Raw genomic sequence first — 16,207 nt, 5'->3', positions numbered from 1 at the left:
AGATTAAATTCACCAACGTCTTCACTATAAAAATAAAAACAAAAACACAAAATACAAACCTACATCTTCCTTTAAAAAATAAAATAAAATGTGTATTGGTATTACACTCCACACTGGTAAAGCCAGAGAAATACATATCACTATTTTGAAAGCAAATTTATCACACCAGTCTGATCTGCTCAAGGATTCATTTCCATAATAAAAGCATAGCTTCTGATTTAGCAGTTTTATGAGAAGCCTTTTTTTTTTTTTCCTGTAAAAGTTAGCACATCTGAAGCATTAGAAGTTCAGTTTCTTTGTTTTGGGGAAATTATGAGAATATTATGTTTAAGTAAATGTTTATTAACGTTTGTAAACCGATGAAAACAGAGCTCATTTATTTTAAGGGAATTTATAACTTATTAATATATTTTGTAGATTAATACACACAAACACAACACAATGAGAGGAAATGCTTTTCTCAATTACAGACACAGAAACCTTGCAGTTTATGCTTCACAACTGCAGCCACAGGACAGAATAACATAGAAAACAAAATTGCACTAATCCCAATGTCAAAGATCTGTTCTCATTTCCAGAAGAAGCAAGACATTTTCTTGCACAAACACACAAACAAACAAAACCTAAGAAACCAAATTCTCTGTTATCTAGACTAGATCCCTATCGCCGTCTGATAGAGAGTACCTAATGGTCAAGTCATAAAACCAGCCCCCCAGTCATCCTTGCCACCAGTGAGCAATAGCTTAGGCAACATAGGCAAATAAGAACTACAACCTAATTGAGCCAAGAACCAGAAGCAGAGACAAAACAAAACCCAAACCCCATAGAGTTAAGAAGAAAACACAGAAAAGGAAGGAAGGAAAGAAGGGAGACAGAGAGAAACAGAGGTAGCAAAAGCAAATTTTCATTGCCTCTGAGGATTCATCCTAGAAGTCAAGAAAAGACTTGTTTAGGCTTTACACTGACTTTCAGGGGCACCTCTTGGGTACCACATTAATTACCTATAGAAAGTAAGCCAACTGGGCATCTCAGGAGGACTTCCAAAAGCATCAACATTAATTTTCAAAAAGCTAAAATCTATGTCTCACATGCAAACATAAAGTAAGCATGTGTTAAAGATTTATGCAATTCATTAATGATAGAACCAGTTAGAAGATAAGCTTGGTTCTCCAATCTCCATTTAAATATTTATTGGCTCATTTTCCTGCTCAAAACCTTAACTAAGCCCTTATTGTCTATTTTTTTTCTTTTTTTTAACATCTGATTGGCATGGAAAAAAGATGAAGAAAATCTTGAATATCATAGAAAGCAACATTCACAACAAAATTTCTATTCCTTTATCAAGACTTTTGACTTAAAATCCAGAGTTCTTTCATCTGCACTGTTACTATCTTTACTGATACATAATCTTTGTCTGCTAGGAGTGTGGAAAAACTTTGCAAACATGAACAGTGAACAAATAAATAATCCAGGGTGGAAACTCAGTGGCCGCTATGGGATGACTTGGTCATTACAATTCTCAGAGCAGGCAGGTATTGAATAGGTTCTGAAAGTCAAAAGTCCTTCAGTAAGACATATTCAATGGATATGGAGACTGGGATTTCATTTGTAGTATCTTTGGAGAAGATTGAAGTCAAGGAGAAAGTGAATTGACAAATGAAAACCAAAAAGTTGTCTTTTTGTGTTTTTCACTAGTGGTAGGTTTTATCTTTTTCCAGAAGAACAATTGAATATAAAATATTTCCTGGAGATCAATATTATCTACATCTTGTTTTTATTATAAAAGCTCCAGACATGAGTGGTAAATTAACCCATATGCCCTTTATCCCCAAAGTGGAATAATTTTGTATATTAGCTGTAAGGCAATACAAGAAAAACATTCTTTGAATCTTGAGCAAAAATAAGAAAGAAAAAGAGAGATGAGGGAGGGGGTGGGGAGAGATACAGAGATGAAACTGGCTTGTCTGCAAAACTTTAAAAAACAAAAGAAACCATCTTCTAAATAAATAGCTTAATGCCAAGCAAAGTATGAATCAGATTTTTTAGCAGATTTCTAAGTCCAACGTGTAGAAGGTAATGTTGGAACCTTGGAAGAACTTGTGTGTGAATATCGATCCTTTGATGGGTTGGATCAAGGTAAACAAGAGATGTTTAAGTTGAGTGAGAGTGAGTGCTTGTACAAAATAGTTGCTGATGTGGGAGCCTTCCTTTTGTTGCTCCTACCTTTACCAGAGAAAGAAAATATGGTTGTGGATAAGTCCCTAATGGGACAACCTGCTGTAAAGCTACTCTGGAAAAATACAGAACTGCTCTTTACATGAAAAGTTAATAGCAAGTAGGGTAGAAATTTCTCACTCGAGCAAAATGCCTGAGAATATAAAACAGATAGGACCTGGCAGTTCCTCCCATTAAAAGATTGTAAGTTTAAGTTTAGATTTCATATTTCTGTCATTCTGCCAAGTCCAAATTTGTCCTTCTAGCTATTTTATTTTTATTTCACATTCGTTGTATCGATAATTCCCAGTGGCTGTTGACTGTGTCCCGTAATCAACACATATACTCACTAAGACTTATGGAAATTTTTTTTTTCAACGTTTATTTTTTTGGGAGGGACAGAGAGAGACAGAGCATGAACGGAGGAGGGGCAGAGAGAGAGGGAGACACAGAATCGGAAACAGGCTCCAGGCTCTGAGCCATCAGCCCAGAGCCCGACACGGGGCTCGAACTCACGGACCGCAAGATGGTGACCTGGCTGAAGTCGGACGCTCAACCGACTGCGCCACCCAGGCGCCCCAAGACTTATGGAAATTTTTAAACACAGCTGTCCTGTGGCCTCAGGAGATTCTAATTCAATAGACCTAAAACAGGAAATTGGCATCTATTTTAAACCATTCTTTGGAATTTCTGATGATCAACAGGTTTAGGGACCATTACCTAAGAACGTTGGGAACAGAATTAAGGATATAGGTTAGTCTGCTTTTCTTGGAACGTGCATTCCAGAAGATTGCAGAGATGAGTTTTAGAGGCAGGGGAGCAATGGGAAGTTGGATCAAGAGAAAGGAGGTGTGAATTTGGGGTATGAATGTAAAGAAAAATTGTAAATCCCCTGAGAAGCTTATATTTTGGACAATAATGAAGGTAGCAGAGAGATCTTTCAGTTAACCTCAAGATAGCCAAGATCAAAAGTCTGAATATCTCCCTCAGCCTCTTAGGACACAGCTGCAGTCCTGTAGAACAAGCTGGATGTGGTGATGGCTGCAGAATTTCCTTCTCTTCCTCCAGGGGGAGGGACAGCAGACACACTCTATGTATGCTCAATGCAGTGCACATATTCCCTGGCCATCAGGTCATGGTCACTTATCAAATGATATCTGATAAAACATTCTGTCCTACCTGCAAACAGTACCTTTCTGAAAAACAAGGTCAAGTTTGGAAAAAAAAATATTTTTAAATAGGGCATAATTTGTTTTAACTTTTACCATCTTGTAATTCAGGACTTGATCAACCTTAATTGAATTTTCTCCATAAGAGAATGTGAGAAACTAAAAAGTGAGATAAGAAAGAGTTACTGCAGTGGGAATATAGACATTAACTAAGAAAACAAGACCTTCTCACTCATTGCAGTGGGTTGAATTGTGCCCCCTCCCACTGCCCTCACAAAGATATGTCTATGCTCTATTTCCTGGAACCTATGAATATGACTTTATTTGGTAAATTTGGTAAAAGGGTCTTTGCAAATATAATTGAGCTGAAGATCTTGACATGAGATCATCTTGGACTATCTGGGTGGACTGTAATCCAATGGCAAGTTTCTTTGGGGGGGGGTTATTTATTTATTTTGAGAGAGAGAGAACATGGGTGACCAAGAGTGCATGTGTGTGGGAGGAGCGGAGAGAGTGGGAAAGAAAAATCCCAAGCAGGATCTGCCCTGTCAGCACAGAGCCTGATGTGAGGCTTGATCTCAGGAACCATGAGATAATGACCCGAGCCAAGATCAAAAGTCGTATGCTTAACTGACTAAGCCACCCAGGCACCTCCAATGGCAAGTGTCTCTAGAAGAGAAACACAGAAAAGACAACACAGGCAGAAACTGGAGTGATGTGGCCACAAGCCAAGGAATACCTGGAACCACAAGAAGCTAAAAGAGGTAAGAAAAGATTCTCCTCCAGAGCCTCCGCAAGGAGCACAGTCCTATCCACACCTTGATTTTGGACTTATTGCCTTCCAAACAGGGAGAATAAATTGCAGTTGTTTTAAGCCACTCACTTTGTGGTCCTTTGTTACAGCAGCCCCAGGAAACTATATGCCCAGGAAACTCTTTCATAACAAGGGGAAGAGATAGTCTTGAGTCACCAATGTTTTGTGCAACACGTATGTGATAAAGAGGGAAGAAGAGATGAGGCCCATGAAGAGGTACACAAAGTTGTCTAATTCTTAATAGTATCAGGTGGTCAGAACGATGGTGGAGGGGTGCGCTTCAAGGACCATGTTTGGATGTGGGACACCAGCAGTGCGGTGGGCGTGCTTGTCCTGCAGCCAAGAAAATGGCCAACAGTGGACAAAGACAATGGCAGAGGAAGTAGAAATTGGCAGCTTCAGAGAATTTCAGTGGCCAATTGAGTGAGTAAACCTGTTCTGGGTTGTTCCTTGAGAATGGAGAATTCACTGGGTTATGAACCTCCCATGATTCTTCTGGTGGGAATTCCATGACAGAGATTGTTGTTATTGCACCCCTGGTCTCAAATACCAGGTGGGTACAAGTGGGTGGCACCATATTTGTGCACTCAGTGCTTACTCATTAAATGGTAGGTTCCATTTTTTTCCTGAATTATCCTTGGCCAAAATCACTGTTTCACACAAAACCAAAATGCTTCCTGAAGGGATAATTGCTAGAAAAAGACAAGTGGCTTGGGAGAAATCTACATTTGTGGGTGCTTATTCAACCTTTCTCCTGTGTAGGGTGAACAGAAGGAACATTCCTCCAAACATCATATTAGAAAAATTAAGGCTCAGTTCACACCAGATAAACACAAGAGGGTATCCTAGACATGATACCATCTTCAAGCTAATATTTCCTAAATATATGTTCACTGTTTATTTAGTAGAGGGAGGAACAAAGAGATTTCTGTTACGAGCTATCTTGACAGAATTTGATATCCAATTTTTAAGGAAACTCTTCCACTTATTAAATTTACTTGTATTTGCTAAAGCAGAGTCAATATGCATGGAAAAACCAAGAAGCGAACTTTGTAATGTGCTTTCTATTTTCCCTTAGTTCTTTATTCTCCAGTTTACTTTCATTATTTTCAGGAGCAGACAACTCCCTGGGACACATTAATAGTTTACAATGTGCAGAATTAAAAGAATCATTAAATTTTGGCAAGCCATGTTACATCCTGCATTGTTTTATTTAGAACTTCAGTCAACTAGGATTGCCAACATGAAAGATACAAAAATCTCAACAGACATAAGCAGCACTACAGAGGAATATTTTAAATGTCTGCTACAGATAAGAGAAAAACAAATACCATATGATTTCATTTATATGTGGAATTTAAAAACAAAACAAATGAATAAAAGAACAAAAAAAAAACCAGAATCAGAAACCTATAAATATAGAGAATAAACTGATGGGTGCCAGAAGGAAGGAGAGTAGGGGGATAGGCAGAATAGGTGAAGAAGGGGTGTGGGAGATACAGGCTTCCAGGTATGGAATAAGTCACTGAGATGAAAGGTAGAATATAGGGAATGCAGTCAATGGTACTGTAATAGCCTTGCATGGTGACAGATGGCAGCTACACTTGTGGTAAGCACAACATAAGGTACAGAGAAGTTGAATCACTATGTTGTACACCTGAAAATAATGTAACATTTTGTGTCAACTATACTTTAAAAAAAAATGGTAGTCTGCTCCAGACTTGTCTATTTCTACTGGTTTAGAAGCAATTTGTGGTTGACCAGTTACATGAGAAGTTCTGCCTGGAAATTAGTAAAATGATGCCACATTTATTTGAGTTTTGTTTTTTATAGACAGACATCTGGGGCAATTGCCTTTCTTTCTGCCCTTGATTCTGCGTCTGGGCCTAATGCCAGTCTCTCTCTATCTGCTTTCAACAAAGACTTACACTTCCCAACAATTCAGAGCCCATGGAATATGGTCTGCTAGTCCAAATTGTCTCCATCCTCCTGGGACAGTGACTGTTCTGTGCTTTCCAGTAAGCGTAGTTCTTGACACTGTAGGTCACACAAAACACTTTCCTTCCAAACCATTGCAAATATTGCATATGGGTTAATTTGGGAACTTAGCTAATTAATATTTTCTATTAAAACTCTGAGTTTACAAAGTGCTTGTCATAAGTTATACATTCTAGTCATTATGAAAAACCTTTGAGGTAAGATTTATTATTATTATTATTATTATTATTATTTTCTAATGTCAAGATAATGAAACTTAAAGTGATTTGCTCAGAATTCCACACACAGTGGGTAGCTGCCCCAGGATTCTGACTTGAGTCAGTCATTCATTATTCATGCATAAATACTATCTTTCATTAATTTTAAGATACATTTTTTTGTTTAAATTTTAACATTTCTAAAACTGGTATGATGTATTTAATTGGCACTGCTTTTGTTTCCTAAGAGTATAAAACATTATCAAAATAGAATGGTGTTCCTTACAACAGTGCTACCTTAGACAAGATGGCATAGTGTGTTTAACAAGGGCTTACCAGATGCCAGGAGTTGGTGGGGTGGAAGGGGAACTAGAAATAAAATTGTGAGCAACAATCATATTTTCCACTTTTGCAGAGTTTCTAGTGTTTTACCTGCATCATCATACCACCCAACCCTAGCCTGTTGTAAATTGTTTTCTATTTTGTCCCATGTGTTAGAAGCAATAGTCTTAACAAGATTACAAGCCACTTGAGGTGTTGTGTCTGGCAGAATTGCCTTCCTTATATGCAACCTATGATACTTTTCCAGTGTATTTTTTCCTGATGCTTATCTTGACCTTCCACACCAAATAGAAGGAGTCCCAAGGTGGTAGAATCATTATATTGATCCATATTTTTAAAATATTGTTTCTAGAACTTGGGAAATCACAGACATCTGTGTAGTTTTGCTATGCTGTAATTTGCCAATATTTAGGATCTGATTCCTCAGGAGCAGAGGAGTAGTTGATAGGTAGTCCGCCCCCAACCCAGGTGCATTGCCCTCAAACTCTCACCATCACACCGCCAAAAACAAAACAAAACTGAAACAGACTCTGTTTCTTTATAGCAGGCTTGGTATTAGCAGCTGCCACGTGATCAAATGCAGTGAGGTTCTGAAAAACCGTGCAGCTGAGAAACCTGAGCTCCAGCCTGGCCTTCTTGCCAGCCAGCCATCAGCCTCTGAACCTCCATTTACTTGTCTCTAAGATGAATGTATTATCATGAATGATCTGCAAGTCCCTCCTAGCTTTAGCAGTAGGAGGAGTGGAGGCCAGAGAGGGCTTGATTTTATTTTTCCACTATGTGCTTTCAATTAAGGGTTACCATTCAGCGATGCTGGTGGCTAATTACAGGCATGTGACAACAGTTGGATAGGAACTGGCTCTGGAATATTCCACATCGGCGGAAGTAGTCATGGCTCTCACAATAATTTATTAATCATTGTAGTAGCATGGCACAGAGGAGGCTGGTGACTAAACACTTCGGTGACCCCCTGTATCCTGATGAAAGAAAGTACTGGAAAACCAGGAAGGATTATGGTGGACAGACAGATCTACTACAGAGATCTGGGCACTGTTTTGTGCCTGTATTCCTACCCAGGCCATGTCTCATGGCCACGTAAGTGACTAATAGGAACAAGCAGCCAGTAGCATCCCAGGGATCTCAGGGGAAATCACTCCCAATAATCAGAATTGAAATTCAGGCTTGCAATTTTACTGCTTTCTTTTTATTTTAATTCTTTTTTTTTCTTTTTTAATTTATTTTATTTTATTTGTTTCTTTTTATTTATTTTCAAGTTACTTAACATACAGTGTAGTCTTGGCTTCAGGAGTGGAACCCAGTGGTTCATCTCTTACATATGACACCCAGTGCTCATCTCTGCAAGTGCCCGTCACCCAGTTAGCCCTCTCTCCATCCACCTCCCCTCCAGCAACCCTCAGTTTGTTCTCTGTATTTAAGTCTTTTATGGTTTGCCTCCATCTCTCTTTTTTCTTATTTTTCCTTCCCTTCCCCTGTGTTCATCTATTGAGTTTCTCAAATTCCACATACGAGTGAAATCATATGATATCTGTCCTTCTGATTGACTTATTTTGCTTAGCATAATACCCTCGAGTTCCATCCATGTTGTTACAATGTCAAGATTTAATTCTTTTTCATCACCAGCTAGTATTCCACTGTGTATATACACCACATCTTCTTTATCCATTCATCAGCTGATGGACATTTGGGCTCTAAAAAAAATAATCCAGTGAAGAAATGAGCAGAAGGCATGAATAGAGACTTTTACAAAGAAGACATCCAGATGGCTAACATGTGAAAAGATGATCAACATCACTCATCATCAGGGAAATACAAATCAAAACCATGATGAGAAACCACCTCACACCTGTCATAAGGGCGAAAGCTAATAACTCAGTAAATAACAGATGCTGGCAAGGATGTGGAGAGAGGGGAACACTTTTGCACTGTTGGTAGAAATGCAAACTGGTGCAGGCAGCCACTCTGGAAAACAGTATGGAGGTTCCACAAAAAATTAAAATTAGAACTACCCTACAACCCAGCAATTGCACTACTAGGAATTTAGCTAAAGGATACAAAAATGCTGATTTGAAGGGGGCACATTCACCCCAATGTTTATAGCAGTGCTATCAACAATAGCCAAATTATGGAATTCTTTTTTTTTAACTTTATTTTTTATTTAGAGAGAGAGAGTATAGGTGGGGTGGGGGAGAGGGGGAGAGGGGGAAAGAGAATCCCAAGCAGGCTCCTCATTGCCAGTGCAAGCCCCAGTGCAGAACTCGAATTCATGAACCATGAGATTATGACCTGAGCCCAGGTCAGACGCTTAACAGCCTGAGCCACCCAGGCGCCCAGCCCAATGCTACATTTTAAGAATGTGGTGATCTGACTTGCCCAAGGTTGGTTAATTCTTGAACCTGTGATCCTCTGCAATCTGTTCTGTTCTGTCTCCTCCCACCAGCCCACCTCCCAGAACTCATGACTGTGTGAAGTGATGAGGTACAGATTTCTGGAATCACACAAGCCTCCCCAGGATGTACAATCAGCCGGGTGTGAGGTGCTGAGCTAGGAGACAGCAAGTTTGCCCACGATATTATCTCAGGGGCAGACGCATGAAAGGGAGGTGGAAAATGTGGCACATTATGGAGAAAACATTTTACTCAGTAGAAATACAAAGTTAGAACATCCCCTAAGACTTCCATTTCATATGGGTTTTGTTTTTGTTTTTGTTTTTGTTTTTGTTTTTTTGTTTTTTATCTTCTCAAATTAGAAGGAAGGGCTCCTGAATGGCGCAGTGGGTTAAGCGCCTGACTCTTGATCCTGGCCCAGGTCATGATCTCCCAGTTCCTGAGTTCAAGCCCGCATCGGGCTCTGCACTGATGGCTGAGCCTGCTTGGGATTCTGTTTCTCCTTCTCTCTGTCCCTCCTCCACTTGTACTCTCTCTTTCTCTCTCAAAATAAATAAATCAACCTAAAAACGTTTTTAAGAAAGAAGGAAAGGTGACTATGTTGCAAAGGAAAGCAGGGCAAACACACGCCAGAAACCCGGGGTACGGTACCAGTTCCTTCAGCGACTGCTGAGTGCTACAGCGGAGTGGGGACCGCCATGCAGTTTGGAGGGAGATTGGAGAGCCACTGTGCGCGGCCTGCCACAGACAGGCAGACACACGTCTCTAGTGGGTCTCCCTCTAGCGTGTGGTAATGTGTGGATTTCTTTTCTTTACCCTCTGTCTCTATGTCTATATATATTTTTGGGCTTTTTTGACAAAGAAAACATAACAATTTGAGCTCAATCACGTATTGGTAGCTCCAAGCACCTGTTTCCTTACCCCTTTCAAACAGGAATAATAGCGTATACTTGCAGAAATATTGGCATAATTGAAGGAGATGATACCGTGTGCTTTGTGCGCTGTAGTTGCTCAATAAACAGAGTTTCATTCCTCTGACCTTGCAGAATTTATTTATTTTTGTGGCTTCCATCTCATCACATAAAAGGGAATAATGATAATAAGAAGCCATAAAGCAGTCAACATTGAATATGATAAAATATGTGAAAATGCTATGGAAATGAAAGGCAATACTGTGGGATAGCAATTCTGAATACAATGGTATAAAAATTATATACAACCACTGAAATTACAATGTGGTGTGATATAAATTGACATAAAATCATGCCTACTCCACAAAAAGGTATAACTATCTATGCACCAGAATGGCTAAATTTTTTTTAAATGATAATACCAAATGCTGACAAATGTATAGAGAAATTGGATCACTCACACTGCTGGCGGGAAAGTAAAATGCTACAGCTACTCTGGAAAACAGTTTGGCAGTTCCATACAAAACTAAATATGCAATTACCATATGAACCAGTAATTAGACTCTAAGGCATTTATCCCAGGGAAATTAAAACTTCTATTTACACAAAAATCTGCACATGAATATTCCAGAAGCTTTATTCATAATAGCCAAACACAGGAAAAATCCATGTCTTTAGTGGGTGAATGGTCAAACTGTGGACATTGGTACCATGAACTACCACTTAGCACTAAAAAGGAAGGAGGTACTTGATATAGGCAACAACTTGGTAGCGTTTTAGGTTGAGCGAATATATACTGTGTGGTTCTATTCATTAAGCATTGTTGAAATGACAAAGCCACTGAAGTGGAGAACATGTTACAGATTGACAGAGTCAGAGATTGGAGAAGAGGTGAGGGAGGTGGGTGTGGTTATAAAAAGGCAACATGAGGGATTCTTGTGTTGCAACTGTTCTGTACTTTGTAGTGATGGGTACATGAACCTGTGCATGTAGCTACACACTGTGTTTACCTAGACATACACGCGCGTGCACGCACACACACACACACACACACACACACACTAGACCACAAGTAAAACAGTGAACATCTGGATAAAATCAGTAGATTGCATCAATGTCAATACCCTGATTGTGATGTTGTACTACAGTTTTCCAAGATGTTACCATGGGGAAGCCTGCGAAAGGTACATGGAGTCACTCTGTATTAGTTATTACAAGTGAATGTGAAACAAACATGATCACAAAGGAAGTTTAATTTAAAAAGAATGCCTACATTATTTACTATATGAAAGGGAGCCTGCTTTTTGAAAACAAGTATAAGGAAAGCTGGAAGAATACACTGTTAGTCAGGGTTCAGTTGCACATAATAGAATCCACTCTAACCATTTAGGCTCAGAGGAATTTAACACAGGGAAATAAGCACTTACAAAGTCATTGCAAAGGGTTGTGAGCTCTAGTAATGACTCTCCAAACTCCACTGTAGAACTGGCCCCCCAGGAAGCTGTCGCAATCAGAGGTCTTGCTGGCTCAAAACCCACTACTATGGCTGCTATCACGCCTACAACACAGGTGCTCTGTGTCCCGCATGGACTGAATGCAACACGGGCCCTGTGCCATTCATTGCCTTTACTGAATGAACGATTATGCTGTTGTCGGGAGAAACTGCAGATGCATCAGAAACTCCAGCTTGATCTCATTTCCACCTTCCAGACCTCTCACTCTGCTTTGGCTTGGGGGCAGGTGGATTGCATGGGAAACCTGAGGTTTAAGGGAGTCTGAGAAATATGCAACTTACATTTCCATCTTCTAAAATGAAGTAAAACTACCTACAGGAATTTGAATAGAGCTTAGGGAGCCATCTGCAGTACGGGCCACAGATATGTATCGAAATTTCTAATGTATCTCTATGTCAGGTGATAGATAACATGTTTGTGTTTTGTTTTTTAATTCCTTTCTCTATGTGTGTTTTTTTTAAACCAAGAAAATATATGACAATATTAATAACATCAGAAAGCTATTCCACTTTTGAAAAGCCAAACCAAACAAGTATTGAATGAACAAGTTTGGGGGATAGAAGTAGGGCCACAGGGATTGGATCAGATCATTTTTTAAAAATTTTTTAATGTTTATTTATTTCTGAGAGACAGAGAGAGACAGAGCATGAGCAGGGGAAGGGTAGAGAGAGAGAGAGAAGGAGAGCCAGAATCCAAAGCAGGCTCCAGGCTCTGAGCTGTCAGCACAGAACCCGAGGCGGGGCTCGAACTCACAAGTGGTGAGCTCATGACATGAGCAAAAGTTGGATGCTTAGCGGACTGAGCCACCCAGGCACCCCTAGATCATTTTTAAAGTAACTTTGGAGTCCAAGAGCCTAATTTTTCATGATAAATGGCCATCCCAGTCCAGAAAACTTTAGGTTCAGGGTTGAAAACTGGAATGTCTACAATTAAAAGTAATGTAAATGAGTGAAACTAGCCAGATAAGACAATATAAAATGGTGACGACTATGACAAATATTCCATGTCCGAAGTGGAAAGTCACTATTTTGCTCCAGCTAATTATTGTTATGTGGAAATTCAGGCCCAGGCCTATCCAACTTCTGGTTTGTTTTTAATTTTAAAAAAAAATTATTATTTATTTTTGAGAGAGAGAGACAGAACATGAGCAAAGGAGGGGCAGAGAGAGGGAGACCCAGAATCCGAAGCAGGGTCCAGGCTCTGAGCCGTCAGCACAGGACCCAAAGTGGGGCTTGAACCATGAACTGTGAGATCATGCCCTGAGCTGAAGTCAGATGCTTAACCGACTGAGCCACCCAGGTACCCCAAAGTTCATGTCATTTTTAAAAATATCTTCTCCTGGGGCACCCTGGTAGCTCAGTCGTTTAAGTGTCTGGCTTGATTTTGGCTCAGGCCATGATCTCATGGTTCATGGATTCGAGCCCCACGTCCAGCTCTATGCTGACAGTTTGGGGCCCACTAGGGATTCTCTCTCTCTCTCTCTCTCTCTCTCTCTCCCTCTCTCTCTCCCTCTCTCTCTCTCTCTGTTTCCCTATCTCTGTGCTCCTACCCTGCTCGCTCTCTGTCTCTCTCTCTCTCAAAATAAATAAACAAAAATTAGAAAAGAATAAAAATAACTTCTCCTTATCCACGGAATATATTGCGGCAATTTCCTACCTTTCTACAAACTTAAATCGAACCTTAACTTTGCTAAAGGCTGGGTGCTGGAAGTTTCCTACATAAACTGTTAACCTTGCTTATTCTATATCGCCCATCTAAAGGATGCCAGCTCTTAGAGGGCACGGTGTACTTGACTGCAGTGGGAGAAATCTCATAAACTTGTAACATAAAGTCATTTAATGATGGTCACACAGCTGTGTTTTGGAGTATAGCTTTGCTTAGGTTGGGAAATTATCCCAACATTTCTAAAAAAAAAAAAAAAAAAAGTACTGTGTTCTTGTTGTGAACCAGGTACAAGGCCAAGTGCAAAGACATGCAACTGGGTCAAACACCCTTGTGCTCATAGAAAGCTCCTTCTAGTGGGGAGAACGGCTACATTAAGAAACAGGTTCAGGAGTGTGACCAAGTGCTATACCTGCATTATCCCTAATGAAGTTTTTTTTTTTTTTTTTTTTTTTTTTTTTTTTTTTTTAAATTTTTTTTTTCAACGTTTATTTATTTTTGGGACAGAGAGAGACAGAGCATGAACGGGGGAGGGGCAGAGAGAGAGGGAGACACAGAATCGGAAACAGGCTCCAGGCTCTGAGCCATCAGCCCAGAGCCTGACGCGGGGCTCGAACCCACGGACCGCGAGATCGTGACCTGGCTGAAGTCGGACGCTTAACCGACTACGCCACCCAGGCGCCCCAGTTTTTTTGTTTTTTAAGAGAACTTTGTCTTTGTTTATCTGCTCAATTGAAAAACTTCATGTAAATAAGTAATGAGGGTGCTGATATTTTTTGAAACATGGGACCTCCTGGATCTGTGTAGGGCACAGAAAAGTATGGGCTATTCAGAGATAATAAGCAGAATCACAATGTATTGGATCTTACCCACAGGTAAGTCACACTCAAGTACCAATCCAGTAATAAAGACTGACATCTATCCAGTTCTTGCTCAATGTCAGCCTTTGCAAAGCCTTGGCCTATTTTAACTCCCTTGAATCTCACAAGTGTAGGCACTATTAATTCTTCCTCATTCTACAGGTGAGAAACTGGAGCACAGAAAGGGTAGGTACTTAGTCTAAGGACACACAGAAAGCAGGCATAGAACCAGCAGCTGGGTACTGTGAGCTTGGTTGCAATCACCCTGAACTCTCATGCTACCTACCTCCCTTTCTGAGATCTTCAGTGGTTGGAGGTCTTCTAACTCCTCTTAAGAACGATTTCTGGCTTTCTTTTCAAAACTAATCCATTAACCTTTCAGAAATAATTTTGGATTTCTTCACACATAACCTCTTGAGGTGATGAGAATAATATTGAGTGTCTAACCTGGGACACTTTTGAGAATAAAAGGGCAACACTATTAATAATTAAGCCAGGACAACAGATGAGACCAAGATTGTTTCAAACAAGCCAAGATGAAGAGTTACCTCAACATAAACATTTGCCCCCAGAGAGAAACAGCAGAATTCGTGCCATGCCACATTAATAGTGTGAAATCCTGAAAACCTGTCAGACTATTACAGAGCCAGTAGAAGAAATCAAGGAATCCATTCCATAGAATGGAATCCTTCAAAGTCTTTCCATTTCTTTAAAGATATTTGAAACTTCTTAGTATGTCACAAAAGGTCCCTCATTATCTGCCTCCTTTCCCACCCCATCTCCAAATTCTTTCTTCCTCCTCGATCCCTTATTCCAGTTATGTTGTATTATGTTTAAATGTTCCATTCTTTCTACTTCTATGTCTTGTGCATGCCATTGCCTTTTCTTAGAATGCCATTTACCTTGCTGTCCAAGTGGCAAACTCTTACACACCTTTGAGAAACCAACTCAGAGCTGACCTATTTTCTTTTCTTTCACTAGATAGAATCTTGCATAAAAGCCTGGATCCAAGTTATACAAATAATATGCAGTAGAGTCAAGAGGTTTACTTGGATTTAACTGGCTTCAAAGTCAGGTGACCTGGCTCTCAAAGGATTAGGAAGAAGGAAGTTTTTCAGGCAGGAAAGTTGGGGAAGGAAGGAACAAAATCCAGGCCAAGGGAACAGGATATAAAGAGGTAGGGAATTCAGGGGTGTCTGGGTGGCTCAGTTGGTTGGGCATCCAACTTCAGCTCAGGTCATGATCTCGCAGTTTGTGGGTTCGAGCCCCGCATTGGACTCTGTGCTGACAGCTCAGAGCCTGGAGCCTGCTTTGGATTCTGTGTCTCCTCTCTCTCTGCCTCTCCCGTGCTCATGCTCTGTCTTTCTCTCTTTCTCAAAAATAAATAAACATTAAATTAAAAAAAAAGAGGTAGGAAATTCAGGAACACTGTGATAGAAAAAGGACAGGAAACCCAGAGAAGCAGAAGATGGGGCTGGCAAGGAGGAGGGGGCCAGGTTATGTAGGTCCTTGCAAGCTGTGCTAACCCACCTCACCAGAGTAGTAGACTGACCCACACACTCTGCCAAAGGCGATCCTACTCTAGACTGTTACAAAGATGTTGTTTCTCAAGTGAATTCCTAAGAATATCAGGTCACTCCAGAGATGGAACTATCCATCTCTCTTGTACACCATAAAAAAGAAAATAGTCTCTCCATCTCCATTATTGCTTTGATTAGAAAAATGTTATTAACCTTTCAAAAACTTACCATTTTGTTTTCTTGGAGTTTGGTTAAGGTCCTGCACTTACCTTGAAAATGCTAGTTTCTGCACTTTTTTTTAATTGAAGGGCTTTAGGACAAATTCAATTAAGTTGTGGTATATGAACTGAAACTTGCAATATATTAAAAATATTCCACTGCACAGTTCACCAATTACCCAATTTCTAATTTGAGTCCCATCGTCATTCCAAATTTGCACTAAAACTCAGAAGTTATACTCAGAAGCAATGACTGAGGGCTTCAGCAATTACAAATATATCCCAAATGCATTTGGGCTTACTTAAAGACAATCTGTCTAAAATAATTCCAATCCCCACTTTAACTTAGAGAATCACAAGGCTCCGAGGGACCTCAGATGTTC

General features: G+C 40.0%; 1 long non-coding RNA gene across 1 annotated transcript in view; it reads left to right on the top strand.

Annotated features, from left to right (window-relative positions):
• Nucleotides 1-4,421: 4,421 nt before the first annotated feature.
• Nucleotides 4,422-16,207, top strand: part of LOC124520124 (uncharacterized) — a 100,172-nt gene continuing 88,386 nt past the window's right edge. Inside the window, exon 1 of the long non-coding RNA XR_006964256.1 lies at nucleotides 4,422-4,620. This is a non-coding gene — a long non-coding RNA (uncharacterized LOC124520124). The remainder of the gene's footprint in view (nucleotides 4,621-16,207) is intronic.

This window comes from Lynx rufus, unplaced genomic scaffold, assembly GCF_022079265.1.
Source record: "Lynx rufus isolate CCGP_SWC_20201006 ecotype Redwood Valley unplaced genomic scaffold, mLynRuf1.p SCAF_3, whole genome shotgun sequence".
NCBI lineage: Eukaryota > Metazoa > Chordata > Mammalia > Carnivora > Felidae > Lynx > Lynx rufus.
The sequence above is the reverse complement of the archived record's forward strand: the minus strand, read 5'-3'. Positions and strand labels throughout refer to the sequence as shown.